The sequence below is a fragment of the Ischnura elegans genome, chromosome 8 (assembly GCF_921293095.1).
Source record: "Ischnura elegans chromosome 8, ioIscEleg1.1, whole genome shotgun sequence".
Taxonomy (NCBI): Eukaryota; Metazoa; Arthropoda; class Insecta; order Odonata; family Coenagrionidae; genus Ischnura; species Ischnura elegans.
In genome coordinates, this window is record NC_060253.1 from 54,056,918 (window position 1) to 54,074,571 (window position 17,654).

A 17,654-nucleotide genomic window follows, 5' to 3' on the forward strand; every position below is an offset into this window, starting at 1 on the left:
TCCTATTTTGATGTCCTTTTTACATGGAATTTATATTGCAAAACACTCACTTATACTTACTTACTCACTGGCATACATACATACTCACTCACCCATAAATTTAGTTGTTTTTACATCAATAAACTCATAAAAGTATATATTTTAAAAAATTGTAAAATTTTATTTCTCCTGTGATATTGATCAATTAGTTGAATAACCCTTTTATAGTGTCACTTTGATAAAGCGTCAATAATTTTATAGTCCCTTAAATGACGTAAAATCCTAGTTATACTCTACACAAGAGAAGTGGAGTGTCCCGTGGGTACTGGGCGGAGGATCTCAAAGGTACTTCGAGCAATCGTCGATGTAATTTGACTTATTGCTGTCATGTACGAATCGGCGCTCGCTGAATTTTTATATGGGAAGCTTACAAAAAAAAGGCGCCTGTCTTTGTCACGTCAGCCTTATTTGCGTAAAATTGAGTATAGAGTATCGTAGGGGCTTGTATTTTCATCACCACGGGTACAAAGCGAAGCAAGCAGTGGCGTAGCCAGGGGGGGTTCCGGGGGGTCCGGCCCCCCCCCCCCGAAATATAAAAACACAATTATTTTCCTTAATAAATGAAAACAAATTATTGAAAAATCATGGATTTATAAAGTATTTTTGTTAACAAATGAAGATTTTTCGATTGTGAAAAGTGTTAAAATTAGTTTAAAACCCATTAATTAGTACCCTTTTTTTCTAAAATTTTCCCTCCTAGCATTGGACCCCCCCCCCCCAAACGAAATTCCTGGCTACCCCACTGGAAGCAAGCTCGGTGAATCCACGGTGTGTCACATTACGTATTGTATCACGCTGACTTCGAAATAATTTCCATCAGTTGATGAAGTCTTCTTGAGAAAGCAGCCCGGTCAAATTGGCCATTGCTGCCAACGATTTAATGGCCTTGAAAAATGATCCGATGCTTTCCAGGCGTATGCTGGCAGTGAAGGTTGTTCGGGTGAACCACCGGGTAATCCCCTTCATGGCTGCAGACGTTCCTCAGAGGATGGAGTACGACTCGTACCCCGAAACGTCGGCAGCCATGAAAGAGATTGCCCGGTGGATCACCCGAACAACCTTCACTACCTTTTAATGGCCTTCTTTGCCATCGTCTTCGGGACAAATAATGGACTTAGAATCTCATAGAATCGCGAAGCATTGCCTGTAACGGTAGTCAAAACTCACCCCAACCGGCTAGGTCACAAAAGTAAATAAAAAATAGCGTATGTACATCGTTGACAGTGTAATGTGGTGTTTGTTTGGTGCAGAGTTTATATACATCCATTAACGCGGTCAAGTCTTCTCCGAGTGGTCCATTTTTGGTGCCTTTTTTCATCGTCGCATTCCCGTTCGTTTGATGATGGGATTCCATGTTACTCCACGTTTCGATGGGATTCGATGTTTATATCAGTGTCAAGCACACACCTTGAACGAAAGAATGCGAATACTCTGCACGACCTCACACGAATTCTTGCACTATCACGCTCAGCTCGGGAGATGAACGTCGGGAGATAATGTCACATAGACTCGTTGACTGGCCTCCCTCTCGGCTTGATCGATGTGCATCCAGGATGGCTTCGTAAAGGGTGCATAGCAGAAATGGGGAGGAGGGTTTGGACATGCTTACTAAAAGGGTAGGGGTAGGATCAGAGGAGTGCTATGGGGTTGCCCAGGGTACACACTATGAAAGCAGGGGCTTTGCACCCCCTCTCTCCCGGCCCATCAATGCGGCGAGGGTGATGGTCTGGGGAGAGTAGACGAGGGTGGTTACCCTGGGGGGAAGGGTCGGGGGTTGACATGGGAGGGGCCATTTGATCGCTCATGAATAACATGTCCGCATTATCCGCCGTGACTGCAGTGGGTGGAAGGGGTCGGTTCATTCCCCCATAGCTCCCATTTGACCACCCATGGAGCGTTAGCAAGCGGCTTAAGGCTGGTTTAAGCAGAGTAATGAGGAGATTTGGTGTTGCCTTTCGCGACGAATACGAGGAACGAAATTAGAAGAGAAATATATCAAAATACATGGAAAAAGCTAAATTACAGAAGGTTAACATATATGAAATCGTTTCAGGCTTGACTTGGTTTAAATGCGATGAGTCCTTGATAAAACACGAGGCATATTTATGAAGTTTGGTAACAGAAAAAAATTTACTCATATGAAACACATTTTACTGGCACTTTTAGTTGGCTACAAACCTACTTCACTTTTATACATAACCGCCGTTCACTTCTAAGCATTTTTCGTACCGCTGCATCAGCTTCTTTAACCCCTCTGCATAGAAGCTCGACGCCTGAGAGTTGAACCAATGGGGTGGTTCGGTCGTGGCAGTGGCTCGGTGGACAACGTTACGAAACCGAAAAGGAACTCAAGAACGGCGTTGTTAATAGGGTAGTTTCCTTCATCAAAGAAAACGAAAGGCATTGATTGCGATTCGTTACCCAGCATTAGTGTATTCATAATATACAAATTATTTCGTTTTAGAAATACCGGTTTAGACGAATGGCAAGGGTCAATTTTATCCTCATTTGAAAAAGGCCAGATTGGCGCCCGTGCGATGCCACCACGTGACGTCACAGGGACCTAGTTTCTATACGAGTAGATAGGTGTTTTACATCGTCTGAGGTTACCAATGCATGCATGAGGCACATAGCTCAGGGAAACATGCTTTAATAATCACCTATTAAAACTGGGTAAGGTCGGAAAGTTTTCTTCGCTTGATAAGGTATTAATAATCCTTATTTAAGCCAAGCGCCATCTGCTAGCTGGGTACTCTGCTACCTGCTAGCATCCTGCGTCGTATCAGCGCTCAGAGCCTCGCCCCAAGGTCACCTCACTTGCGGCAGCGGGAACCAGAACGACGTCACACGGGAGTTTTCCCGGAATTCATACTACCCGTCGCGTTTTCGCGCGCTTGAAAATTTTCACTTTTCATTAAATCACGAAAAATAGATATCGTCATTTAAAAATCTAAAAGCGTGAAATACCTACTCCAGGAGTAATAATCTTTCGATTTAGGCAATAAAAAACTTAATAGAAAACCACCCTATTCACACACACTTCAATATAAAACTCCACTAACGACCATGGTTTCAACGTTCTTTGTTATTTTGTTATTTTCAAGCGAAATTTTCCTTGAAAATGACATAGAATATCAAATCATGGTCGATAGTGGAGTTTTATATAAAAACTTTTGAAAATACTATTTACATTTCATTATGAGTTAAAATATAGTTTCGAGTGCCTTCATCAGTTACTGAGTACCTGATGTTGATCGCAAGCCAATAGAAACACGTGCAGCAGAGTTTTGAGAAATTATGATTAAGTGAGCGGTACAATATATTTGTGTATCATTTAATATGCTGTTCCTTGATATCCCTCCGGAAAATGGTGACCTCATATCATTTACGATACAAAAGATAAGATATGTCTTCTTATATCAACTCTATTGTACGACTACTTTCGACACTTTTTGCGTTTTCTTCCCATTAGGTACCGAAACGATTTGAACAGACAAACTTTGAAATGTATGATAAATTAATGTGTAAAGAAAGATCTGAGGTTTTCCCGGCGTATGCTGTTGTTGAAGTTTATTCGGGATTGCCACCGGATAAGGTTCTCCATCTCTGCCGACGTTTCGATGGCCGAGTCGTCCATCGTCATCAGTACGATCTGATGACGATGGACGACTCGGCCATCGAAACGTCGGCAGAGATGGAGAACCTTATCCGGTGGCAATCCCGAATAAACTTCAACGAAATTAATGTTTAATTTCTTTTAATAATGTTCTGTTAAGTACGTCTCATATCGTACCCATAATCTTAAATGGTGTTTTCGATTCAAAATCTCTGCTCGTATCTTTTATACGAAAAAGGTGAGTAGAAATATTGGATGATCTCTCTGATAACAGAGAGAGTTGCGACAATATAGATTTTACTTGCATGCCTTTATGTACCTAAATCCTGGCAGATTACACGCTTCCGTCCGATAAAATCGCCATTTCTCTCTATCGTGAAAATACCTCCCATAATCGCGTCTTGTTTTATGGAGATTACTCTCGCTGCGGCCATCTCCTTGTCTTAGTCATACGTAAATAATGCGTTTGCTGTGACCGTGGTTAATCTCGACATCATGTCCATTTCATCTGACGCGTCGGTGTCCCATTCTCTAAATCTTCCGTTTCCCATTCGGAAATACTGATCCGATTTTCGAGGCTTTCCCGTGTCATCCGCATTTACATAGATATGATTGCGCCGCCGACTGGACCACAGACTGATAGGTTCGATGCATCTGCATTTACGTACCAACCTGTAAGTCCCCTGAAAAAGCATGTGGCAGGGGGTCTTAGGACACCAGCCGTCTACAGATAAAAAGCGAATGCTCAAATTAAATTACGACTGGCATTTATTAAGGCCGTTTTACACGGGGCATGTTATTGCGCACGTCAGCACTAAAAACATTTTTGAAATTGCGAAAATGCGAGCTCGGAAATCGGCAAGGGGCTATTTTCCATCTCGAATCCATGCATTCTCGCATCCGTTCTAGCAATTCACAGCTTTACACGACGCAATTTTGACTACGCCTTCGTACGCATGTCAGATTGTGAAATACGCAAGACCTAGTGTAAGTCCAAGTCCAAGCAGAATCCCACCCCATTAAGAGTTACCGATTTTGGCCTCATATCATCGCAGGTCTTATAACTACTGTCTAGTAATGGAAAAATCGATGTCAATTAAAATAAAAAAATCGAGTTTTAATAGTAAAAGATCAAGGATATCGAGATCGAGCAACGATCTTCGAGTTTCGATACAAATTAGAATTTTCAACTTCGATCTTGACCATTTCGCTTGATCTCAGTAGTATGACGACTTCATCCGTCCCATGCGAATGACTTTTCTCTAAGTCCCGGAAAATTGGAAAGGCATGCCCTCGATCATCAAGAAAACGTCTCAATCAGTTGATCTTTCTTAAAAAATTTAGCGAAGCCGAATGATTCCAAGCGATAATCCCAAAAATTTAATGTTCGAGTATTTGCAAATTATTTACCACTAACAATTCAAGTATGTATTCAGAGTTGATTTTTATGCTAACAATACGTGTATTATTTAGTGATTTTTAATTAAATAACAAATATGTACAACAATTGCCATGAGGAAAAATTCCCTTGGACCGGGAATCGAACCACGGGCCTTTGGCTTTCCGGGCCATTACGCCATCCAGGTTCTTTAATTCTCATGGCAATTATGCCGAAGCTCATGGTGCTAGGTGTTAATAAATACATGGTAATAAATATGTTTTTGTAAAAATTTTTTTTAAAGAACCTTCGATTTTTCAATTAATCGATCTTTTGCTTTGGATTTAGATTTCTGTTGAAAATTCGAGCTCTTCATTTCTTTTAAAAATCAATTGCTCTAAAAATCGATTTCAACCGACATTTATCCATCACTGCTTCCGTCTTCTCCTTTACCCATTGCTCCAGCCTATCAATTCTCTTATTTCATCTGGAAATCCCAGAAGCTCCTCGCGACAAGTGCTTTCACGTCCAGCCGATATCAGTGGCCCATTATGGACTCATTCACCCTCTCTACCAGGCTTTTTGCTTCGCAGTTCCGCTAGTAAGTCCGCATCGTAAAAGTGCGAGAATACGAATGAGGCTTAAGACGGTGTAAATAAGGGAAGTGAAATATTACTTGCATCTAATCCCGTTTGCAAATCTCACCTTCCTTCGATGTTTTACGGAGTTGATGCCAGACGATATGAGATCATCCAGTGGGGCTCTGAGGCTATCCTGGCGATTGCTGTTAAAGCATCTCTCGCACACGTTTGCAGTACTGATTATGCACCATCACAGAAATTTATGGTTCCATTCCACGAGGACACCAGTGACACGTCATGACTTTGTGAATTAAGCGATTAATCATGATGACTTGATTACTTTGAAGTGAATTCAAAAGCTCAGCGCACCGCGGAAGTCGATATCCGCATTTCATATTTGTGGAAGGAGTACCAAAATAGTGCTTACGTGTTTTAGGTTATTTTTTTAAAGCTCAATATTGTATTTAAAAATTCTGTACTTTTTCATGTACAACTACCTAGCGGTAGCTATTGGAAAGTCTGGGCAATTTCATATTATTTTTTACATGATTCATGTAAGATGATAATTTGCGACACTTGACATACATGTGGGTATTTTTAAACTGGATTTTCTCGTTTTGAAAACTAATTAATTGTTTTTGCATCCGTTTTAGCATCTGTTATTTGCCTCAAGAAATGGATATCAGGTTCACCAAATTACCTGAGTTACTGTGGAAATAATACTTAGGGTCCATATGATAATATTTGAGGCGATGAAAAATTATCCTTGTTATTTTTCAATATGTTTTATTTAAATAAAAAGTCACAACTTTCGGCCTTGAAGTGTGTTGGTTTTACAAACGTTAAATCGATGTTACCTAATTGAATTTAATAGACATTTATTATGAATTTTAGCTCTGATTCATGTCATCTTTGGGATAAGTTAATTAAAACTACATGTACTTAGGGATGAATGATCTATTTTGAGTCGCGTAGAATTTGAGGAACCTTCTCCAGGATAGTTCTAGTCAGTGGTCCTAAACAGAAAATAAACAACCCAAAATAGTACTCTCCACTTTCTGCCCCGAAGTTGCAAATTATGCATTTGAATTCTCTAGGTGAATTTGTCGGTGCTGTATAAATATGTACTTTGCCCTTAATACTCGTTGGAACCCGTCAAATATGGTGTACTTGACGTGAAAAAGCCTGTCTTTTGAAATCTCGGTCATGGAAAAGTTCTCACTTTCATTGATGACTGAGTTTAGACAATTTGTTCTGTCAATCGAGTCATCACTTCTAAATTATAACATTTGATTATCATTTTTCCCTAAGTTGATCAATACATGGGATATATCCAAGTTTTTAGATTTTTTTCTGCTTTTAATGTTTTTTACTTTAACTTTTAAATTATAAGCTCTGAATCATTTGAAATCTTCTTTTTCTTTGTCGGTATCATCACTTGCTGTAATAAAAAGTGATAAACGCCGATGACAGTAAAAGTTGGCTAGATACAAGGTTTCATTCAAATAAAATTAGGTTTTGATAACTAGCCATTATCGTCACTAGGTGCTTGATTTTGGATTGTCGTCATTGTTCATCAGGAAGGTACCCGACAAGGTATTCGACCGAAAACAATTAGTTTTGGTTGTCATTCAGTAAAAACCTGGGCCGGGTCAGAAATAAGTTAAAATCGTTTACTAGAAATGTTTTCGTACAATATAGAATTCAAAAGTATGTTCCATGTAACACACAGATAGGTTGCACTGCCGCGGATTACACGGCGGCTGAGCTGGGGTGTATAATTACACAAGGGGATCATTTTTCGCGTGGCGTACATTTTTAAACACTTTTATTCAACTTAACTGCCTTGTCTATTTGTCGTTCTGTGGATTCAAATCTTCAAATCAATTTTTCTCCTACTTCTTCAAGCTTTGAGTTTAGATGACAATATGATATTATGAAAAAAAAATTAATCTACATCTTCTCAAAATCGAATAAATGAATATAAAAAACTCCCCCGTACATAATGCATTAGGGTGGTCCTTATTTTTAAAGTTTTCTGATTTCTTTAGGAATCCCCCTAGTTTTGTTCCATTTGGTGAGGAAATAAATGAGGAAAATTATTTTTGTAATCGGATGCCGGGAAAACGTGCCGCATCGCACTTAAAGTTTTGAAATTTTGGTATTTTTGGCTGTTTTTCGGATATAAATGAATATGATTTCACTCTCGGATTACTATTTTACTTTCTTGTCATCTACAACGAATTTATAGACATTTGCAGTGTATCACCTCAATTATCTTTCTTTTTTGCCTTTTGGTTTCCGGGATATCGCACCGAGAGTGAGCGCGGGCCACCCCAGTCAGGCAATTGGGGTGGTACCTGGGTTGCATACTCTCAATATTTGTTTATCATTCTCACTCATCGTTATAGCATAAAATTCTTTAGATAAACTTTAAACTTCGTCAATATAACCCTGAATGCTATATTTATCACTGTTTATTGCCAAAACGGGGTAGTAGCAGTGATTTATCCTCCATATCTAAATCTTATATCTAAGTGCTTCTATCTAAATTCAATGAATCATTTCAGAGAGCTAAACCCCTGAATTGTATTTGAAGGTGCTTCTTCTTCCATTTAATTTTTCATCCCAAAAGAAGTTCGAAAACTTTAAAAATGAGGACCACCCTAATAAAGCATATGCTAAGACTATTTTGTGTTGTGTATACTATTCCCGTAAATAACATTACTATTTTTAGTTAGCCGTAGTTCAGATGTTACGGTGGTAGAGAATTGACCTGAAGGCCCTGTATCGAACCTGACTTTTAGTACTATTTTTAAAAACGTTTTTATGTTCAACTTCACTGAATAAAAGCGTTTACTTAAAAAATTAAACGCTTTTTTCATACCTTGAACCTTATCACACATGCATCTGATTGTATGTCGGACTTCTTTATTTCGCCCGGCGGAATCCTTATTTCCACTCGCCTCAGCCCGAGTGGCTTACACCCTAGAAAAAATTTCAGCCATCTTTCATGCACCCCTCCCCTTGTCCCTTGGGTTTCTTTCCACGATTTTTCTCTTTCCCCGAGCTACTCGACGTATGTCCAAAGATACGACTTCCTCCGTATCCCCTCACATATCTATCTCTTTTGGCTTCAATGCCCCGGAACCCTCCCCTTTAATATCACTCCCCCTGCCTCGTCACACAGTTTCTCATCGCCATATTCCACCCCCAATCTCACTTTCGGCCTTTCACACCATCTCCTGCGAGCCCTTCGCTGGGCGGAGTTCGCCTGGGGGCCATGCGAGTATGCAACGGCCTCTGAGGATGCAGAAGCAATCCTAGCATCCCATGAAACAGGGGAGCCAACCGTAGTTTGCAGGGCTGTTTATTTTGGGAAGCGATCTACCTACGTTATCGTAAGGCTTTGACTACCACTTCGTACCTGCAGGCCTCACGATCCAGTTTTCATACTTCCAAGCAGTACCACCAACCATTATTTGGTATGCTGTTTATTTCATGAAATAATATACCTTTTATCATTGAGGTTATACCTTTGGGCCGCCGTTCCCACCTAGAATGTCTGCGCGTGGACGCCAATACATACATCGATTTCGTATCATTTCAAATAAGTACTCCTACAGTTAGTTCTTCAATCCGAGTATTTTTTTTACGTAGTGCCCTTATTTATGAAGCTCAGGATTTAAACATCATCATCATTAGTCAACAATCCTAATATTGGCTTGACGGAGCTCTCCATTCTAAGAAAAGGCATTATTTCCATGTACTAAGGATGTTCCAATCAGAAACGAATATGCTCATGATAATTCCAACTGTTTTTTATCGGTCTAGTTAATATGAAATTGGGATTTCTTTGCTGTCATCATCATTAGTATTGACGTTTTTGGGATGTTTGTTCGTGAACTGGAAGGATCTTATGAGAGGATCGTTTCGTAAGAGCTCAAAGACAAGTTTATTGAAGAGTCTCCTCTGGAGTGTAGCGCTTTACGGTGCTGAAACGTGGACATTTTTGGGAGATGGACGAGAGAAGCTTGGAGTCGTTCGAGATGTGGTTTTAGAGAAGAATGGAGGAGGTGAAATGGACGGAGAGGAGGAGGAACGACGAAGTGCTGGACATAGTGGGGGAGGAGAGGCATCTTCAGATGAGATAAGAGGAGACAGAAGATATGCACGGAGAGAGTAATTAGCGATAAGAGTATAATGAAAACAGTGTAAAAATGGTAGAAATCAGGGTAAATGCGGGAGAGGAAGAAAGGGAATAGGATTTTTAGATAGAACATTTTTTTTAAGAATGAAAGGGGGTAGGCCTTAACGTGGAATGAAGAGGGAAGTGCATGAGGAAGGGGTATATAGTCCTTTTTTATTTTTTCAGAATCCTTCTTAAGTACTCTATGAAAACATACCTTACTCGGTAGAATACTTAATATAACCATTGTGCGTAATTTCCACAGAGAAGGAACTATACGCCTTGACCGGGATTTGAACCCGGATCCTTCGATTTGTGGTGCTTTAGCCATATCTGTTATCCAAATAGGCAGACCTTTAGCCAATCATGCGACATATCAGCACCTGCTTCAGTTACGGATTTCTTCGGTGCCGAACGCCTGTAGCGTAGTCGACCGACTCCGCTACTAATATTATGTATTATATGTCAATTCCTTCTGTATGATTGTAAACCTGGAATTCCTTTAAATGGTAAAAATACATGGAGTCTTTAGTGTGTACTACTTCAGTCACTTTTTCTTAGTATATATTTTGTGAACTTTCCCCATTTTTCGACTCCAGATCAACATTATTTCCTGTTAAGCTACCGAAGATGTGAACTATGCGACTAGCAGTCCAAATAGTGTCCTTTGCATATATACTGCTTAATAATAATCATGGTTAGAGATACGTGAAAATAGCATTTTCATTTTAATTTTATAGCACTTTTAATTACAGTTCATAGCATTTATTAGCATCTATTTTTTTCTTTATTTTCATAATGTAGCACGTAGTAGTAGTAGTAGTATGTAGTAGTAGTAGTTGACGACAAAGTGTGATAAAACACAGTTATTTGAAAAAAATACGGAAGAGTGTAAATAATTATGGGATATAACAATAATATATTAAAGAATAAGACAAAGTAAATAATTAAAATTGATATTAGTGGCCTGAATATCATTTACGCTAGTTGAACATCAACATTGAACAATTTTCAAAACTTTCTTCCTTCGACCGGTTGCGTCTGTCAGTCACAACTAGATTGTACTGGTTGAAAAACCCTTCTGCAAACCTCTGTCAAGATTGTGTGGAGTTCATCATTAACGACCTCAGTTATTTCTATGCAGATGGCAAGAAATATTTGCTTAACCTCACGGAAGCTACTAGGGTGTTCCTTCAACCTCTCTACATAGTGCCCTGCGAGCCACCTCTAGGGTATTTGGCAGGAGGTGATCAATCACCAGCATGCAGCATGCAATTGGACTCTCACATGCACACCACACAGTCCAAAAAACGTCATGCATACTAGCAAATTATACTACCGCATGCTGTTAGAAATAATAATGAAATTCGGAAACATGCATTGAAGTATACATAAGTCAGTAGGCTACACTACAAATCATCTAATCTTTATGAGTTCTAACGCTGCCGTTATAATCTCTTATTGGTCGTGGAAAAAAAAACATTCTGTATATGTCTGCTCTACAGTCCATCTCGCCTATTTTATTTACATGATCTGATCTACCGTAATATGTTGGCGTTCGTAATATTGTTAACTTCGTCAAAGAAGACACTGCTCTTGAATTTATCTAAAAGGTTTAGTCTATTTTTCAATCTACGGTCTGACAGAGATTCCCATCCAAGTTTATCTAACAGGTCACTTACACTTACAAGGCAAACGTAACCATTAACTCTGTTTTTAAGCCTTTTTCATGAGGGCCCCAAATACTGGCAGCGTATGTCCCAAACACTGGCATACATATGACCATGTATGAAGCAGTAAGACACATCGTCCAGTGGCGCAGCGAGGAGCAGGCTCGGCACTAAATTTATGAATTTTACCATCGAAAAGGCTAATTTGCGGTTTAAATATCATAAAAGTCCAGTCATCGCGCCTATGTTGCATTTATTCACGTACATCGCATTCATCGCATGTGCGATTTTCACGTATCATGATCACCGGCTTGCCGACCGTCCTTCAAGAATCTCATATTTTACGGGAGGAATCTCATAGGTTCATATCAGGAAGGAGAGTTGGCTACCGCTCCCCTCGTTCTGCGTAGTCACGCGAATCCCTGTCTCGCTGGACCACCCTCGCTCTTCCCTCCACCCCACCCTCTCCACACACCACTTCAATCGAGACACGGGGTGGCCGGCGGGGGACGAAATTTATGGCCACGACGCAATGAAACCACCCCATGTCCCTCACATAGTACGAAGTATTCGCCAATTCCCTCACCCTCGTCTCTCTCCGCCACTCCCCCTTCCCCCCGAAACACCCATAATGCATCGCCGAGATTACGGATTTATTCGTCCGCACCCGCAGCCCTTAGGCATCCCCCTAGTTGATCTCCTCCCCGTCTCCCCCCTTCTAACCTTTCTGCACTGATCAATGTTTCGCTTCCCCTTCTCTTTTCCCCTTCGCCCCAACCCCCGATGCACCCCCCTCTCTCTTCCTCCGATTGACACCCTGATGGCTCGCATCGGAGTCATCCGGGCGCTGCAGACCGCAGAGTTTTCCCCCAAAGTTTGGTCAGGCCGAGTTTACCCGTGCGGTGTCCAAACCCGATGGATCTGTTTCGAGGTTTATGGTTGGGTTTGTTTGCCACGTTTCAGGTTACGAATCATTTCCTCCGTACGGAATGATGTCGCGAATGGTTTATTTTTGTTTTCTTTTTAGGTGTCACAGTTATGCCTTCATCATCATCATGAGTCAACATTCTTAAGATTGGTTTGATGCAGCTCTCCATTCCTTTCTCCTATCTGCTTGCCTTTTCATTATAACGTATTTATTCTTTTTCACATCCTTTTAAACTGTCCAGTGTGACTCATTCGGGGCCGTACCTCGCCCTTCTTCCCTTCCACCTGTCCCTCTACGCTCCTAATACGTTATTTTTTTCTTTTCATATTGCATCTTTAAGGCCATAGTGCTCAATTCCCTTGCTTACTGTTGTCCTTCTACGATTGTTTCAACAGGCCATCATGTCTTATAATGTGGCATACAAAGTTGTACCTGCTGCTTCAGGTTTTTAGAAGACTTCTCCTTTCTCCCACTCTTCTTAGCACTTATAATTACGTGCTCGGTAGATCCATTTTTATAATCGTCAATGTTTTGTAGCACCACATTTCGAATGCTTCCACTCTTGACTTCTCTGCTCCATGTGAAGCATCTGATGAATTGTTTCCTTTCTTCTATACTTGTATTCTTAGCTGTAAGAGGATTCATGTTTTTGTGGAAAGTCCTCTTCGCCTGCGCTATTCTACTATTTCTTTCTTGCATCGTCCATATTGGGAACTCAGTTTCTTAGGTGACAAATTCATTCACCTTTTCAAGTTTTTAGTTTTCCTAGTTTCATGTTTATCCTAGCCTCCCGTCCTAGAGAATAAAGTCAACGACTTAGGGCGTAACTTAGTAGAACGTGATCATGGATATGATGAAACATTAAATTGATTAACTGGTCCCTTGTCAATCGCTATGGATTTGCTTGTCCATACTTTGCGTCGTTAGACAAGTATCTCGAGGTATTTAGTCACTGAACTTCATAATTCTTGTGATAATTTTGCTCCTGTTTCAAAGATACTCATATCTCGAAGTTACGAAGTGACGTTTTAATGGCAAAAAATTATTCTAATAGTCTAAAAAAGGAATAATCTTGCCATTAAGGAATGCCACAGCATGAAGAGAGAGTAAAACCTCTGCGATATCCCTTGGTAACCCTTTGTCGACCTTTCTTCGTTATTATTCCGAAATTCCCCCTCTAGTCTATCATTTCTCTCTCTAGCCGAAGGATCCTAAGCTCTGTGATCATCTGCCTCGTCCATCAGGATCAGTCATGCATATATCCCACCCTTCAGGACCCTCAGTCCCGAACCCATTATACTCCACTCCTTTTGTCCCCGTCTCGGTATAGCTGCACCTACTCCTAGACATAAGGTCGAAATGAAGGGAAGACAAGGCACCATTTTTACCTCAAGCAAAGGCCGCATACACCCTCCTTGGGCATAGTAATTCTCTCATTCTCCATGCAGTTCTATCTGGAGAACCTTATCATTTCTTTGTCACAGGCCAATCGAAAATAACCGCCTTTTTGTAATCGTACGTTGTTATTACTTTTAATTAGGCGTTAATCGATTCCAAACGTCGATTATCGATTCCATCGATTCTCGGGCGTGGAATTGATCCCCTAAAGTCGATCCCAATTCCATCGATTCCAAAAAAAATAAATATTTTGAAAATAGACTTTACGCTTGGAGACTAAAGGTCGCCTCACACCTAAGTCATCGTGCACTGTGCATTATTATGTTACAACTCATGAGTGAAACAGTTGAAGTGTTTATTATTTTAAGAAATCCAAGGATATATTACTAATTTTTAATATATATACTTTTTGGGTCACTTAAATGTCTTTGTTATTTTATTCCAATCATTTCTGCTACTGTCAAATCAATAGCCCATCTGTTGGTATGAATAAGAATCAACGGAATCGAGAATCGGAAGTCGATTTGATAGACTTGAAATTGGAATAAAAATATGCGGAATCGACTCATCCCTGCTTCTAATACTCGCATATCTGAACAATTATTGGGTGGCTCTCAAAGAAGATGGCTGAGGAACTAAAAGGTTAAATATAGGTATATAATGATTCCATCACTCATAAAATTCCGTCCCAATGGAAAGACTATATTTTCATCATGGCTTTATACATTATAATACTTTTTTCACTGTTTGGTTCGCTAAAAAATTCTTATATGTTGCTTAATCAACATGTTTATGTGCTCGTAGTGAAAGACCATGGACGGAAGTACAGTTTATCCACCAAGAAAATGAGAATTGTTTCTGTTTTACTGTTAAATGCGTAAATTTTCTGCATTATCACCATAGAATGCACGTAATCTGATCTTTAAGAAAGCCGGAAATCCTGTGATGTAAAGGGCAAAATCCTTTGTAATGGATACTACGAAATCCCGTTTGTAACAAAATAGAATAATGGTCCTCTGAAATTCGTTATAAGCGAGTTTTACTGTACGTCTGAAGTGAATAGATATGGAATTCTGAATTTCATTAAATTGTATGATATGAAAATCCATTCTGGGAAGAATTTAGTTCCAGTATAGCTAAATATTGAGGTAAAAATTCATCACCATGATTTGTATTCATATCATCCTTAGGAATAAGTGATGATTCCCATTGTCCTGGTTTGGTTAAAACTTTCCGCTTAGCAGGTGATGTCGGTCAATGGAGCCTGAGTTTCCAAGTGGGTGAACGTGCACAGCTCTAATAGCATTTTCATGAGTAAAAATAGGGCGATCTTCAATGCGTTGTATGAATAATTCATAAAAGGCCGTTGGTGGCTGATTTTTCGCTCTATTTAGGTAAAGGCGTTCGTGGAATACTTAAAGAGCAACAACTGTTTTCAAAACAATTTCTCGTGATAGCAATTTTATCTGCTTCCCCTCTTTCTTGCTGTCTAACTAGAGTCATATCCAATGAAGTATTTAGCGCATTTTTTTGTATTTTTCTCTCTATAATTTATAATAATTCTTCATAGGAACATTAATAAACCATGAGTAATCGTATAAGTGGCCTGGGAAAGTCACCTTGTAGCGCTGCTACCTTGTATTAGGATATAAATGCTGTAATGATTGTTAAGTCTATATATTGCTTGAATCGATATCAGTTCCTATAGGGTGAGGTATGGCACATATCAGAATCAGTTGGAGCGTTAACTAGCACCCATTTATATGGTAATGAAAGAAATTATTTAATACTATCGTGTCTGAATTTTATGTGATTTTCCCTCAATTCCTCAAAAATATCGAGAGCCACATTCACACTCGTTGGGTAATTTCGTAATCGAAATGCGAAGTATATAATAAGTGAAGCAAATTGGTGGATATCTCTTAGGAAATCTTATGAACTCAAGAGCAACGTTCTCAGTTTTTCATGAACCGTTGCATTGTTAGCAGAAGAGGAATTGGAGGAGGCTACTACATCCATGTACTACCATGTAAGCCGCCTAGATAGGAGTTTGGCAGGAGACGTAAAGAAATTAGCCGTTAATCTGTGCGATAACACTGAAAATTAGGTGCGCGTAGTGAGAGATTTGATTTCCTGATTTCGACGTAGCATTTTTGAAAGCCCTTTATTTTAGGGGTAAAATCGAATACCTTCACCTTCCTGTTTTGAAAAAGATCTCTCTTATTTAAATATTGTCTTTCGGACCTGGGTCTTTAGTGCGGTTCCGACATGAAGTCCTCCGTGTCACTGTTAAATATCTTAATTGCCCTGGAAACCTAGCATGCAGCTCCCAACCATCTCAAACATTTGCTGGTAGGTTGTTCCAGTCCCGTAAGGCCCCCTTTCAAGAAGGAGAGCTGCTCTGCATTTGTCCTTTGTGATCGGCACTTTGACTTGAATTGGTGATGACTTTTTCCCACAAAGCTTGGTTTTAAGTCCTTCCCAAATTCATCCTATCCTTTTCCTTATCTCACAATTTCGCACATCTCACATAGACAGCCCTCTTTCCTTCTCTCCTTCAAACTCTCCCATCTCAGTACTATCAGCATTTCTGTAGCGTCCTTTGTTTTTTGTGATTCCCAACACATGCGTAGCAGCTTTTCACTGCGCCTTCTCGAAGCTCGTCACCTGTCCTTGATTGTATTGGTCCCAAAGAAGACATGAGTACTCTAATGTTGGTCGTACTAGAATTTTGTAGACTTTCGCTTTTGTGGTCTCGGTGCCTCCTCAGAGGTTTATCATTATTCAGTGTAACATTTAAAAAGATATTTTGATCATGTGTTCCATGCTTGAACCCCATCCTAAATTCTTGGTTAAAAGGAATTTTAAGTATGACTTAAATTAAATCTGTCCGATTTTGACATTAAATTACCAGAGATTTCTTAATTTTTATTTGCGAACTTTTCTTTTACTAAAGTTAGCAAATTTGCATTCATTTACATTTATGTCCATCCCGTTTCTCGATTCCCAGTTCTTTCATTTGTTCCCGTCATCCTGTAGGACTTCGTGATCAATCAGTTTTTCAATCTTCCAGTAACTTATACAGTCATCCACAAAAGGTCGGTGGGGCCATTTAAGTAACCCAAAAGCAATAAAGGTCCAAGGATGCTTCCATGAGGAAGATCGGACGTTACCTTCGCTGTTTCTTCATTCATTCATCTCATACCTTAACTCTTTGCGTCCTCCCCTTGAGGAATTCATCGAGCCACAAGACGACTCTTCCATCTATTGAATGGGTGACTGCCTCATCTTATGCATAAGCCGTTCGTATTCAACTTTATCCGTGTCTTTCGGCGACTTTAGTGGTTTCTACCCTTGTGTTGGTAGTTTGCTCATTTTCATAATTATTTGACTCGCGTTACACCTTTATTTTTTACTGAACGATGCCATGTGTTCTTTAAGGATCTCTTTCCAGTGAGGAATCTTGAGGTGATCCGGATATCAGCCGCTGTCGATGGATGATGCGGGATTGTCCGCTTGGAACAGTTGGGAGGGAAGGGTTGTGTCGATGGGCAATTGCGCTGTGATCAGCCGAGCATATTTCGTGCGGATCGGAGGTTACATCGGTATCTGCGTCGTTTCGGTCCGCCTATCGTCCGAATCGGGTGGCCAATTACACTTGTTCGGAATGCAGAGGGAAAAGAAGAAAAAGACTCGATGCGGGAGAAAGAGAGACAATGGCTTTGTCCGAGATCGCTGGCTCGACTACCCTCTTCATCCCATCTTCGATTCGACGACCCTCATTCCTGCGTTTTTCATTCATCTGCTCCCTCGCTGGAATTTCGGGTCGCTGAAACAATGGGTGGGGAGAAAAAG